This window comes from Sebastes umbrosus, chromosome 16 (genome assembly GCF_015220745.1).
Source record: "Sebastes umbrosus isolate fSebUmb1 chromosome 16, fSebUmb1.pri, whole genome shotgun sequence".
Classification (NCBI taxonomy): Eukaryota; Metazoa; Chordata; class Actinopteri; order Perciformes; family Sebastidae; genus Sebastes; species Sebastes umbrosus.
This window is the reverse complement of record NC_051284.1, coordinates 16,819,732-16,820,042: the sequence shown is the minus strand read 5'-3', so window position 1 is coordinate 16,820,042 and position 311 is coordinate 16,819,732.

Sequence of the window (311 nt, the reverse complement as noted above, 5' to 3'; positions counted from 1 at the left end):
AAATGTTTTGTCTCAGAAGCACTTTTTTAAATAATGAAACTCAAAACATTATGACCATTTTACTAAATATCTTATAGACAAATTACTTGGAGGTGCATATGAAATAATACAAAAAGTCTTAATTGGATCTTAATTAATCAATTACACACTGAATATCCTGTCAGAAAAGTCAGTCCACTTTCAACTCGTTTAACTGTGTATTTTCAAGTATTGCACATGAAACCTCATCAATCCTCTAAAGAAAATTTCACTTGCCTCCTAATGCATTGTAGTCAGAGGTCAACTATACAGAGTAATACTCCTTTGGCCTG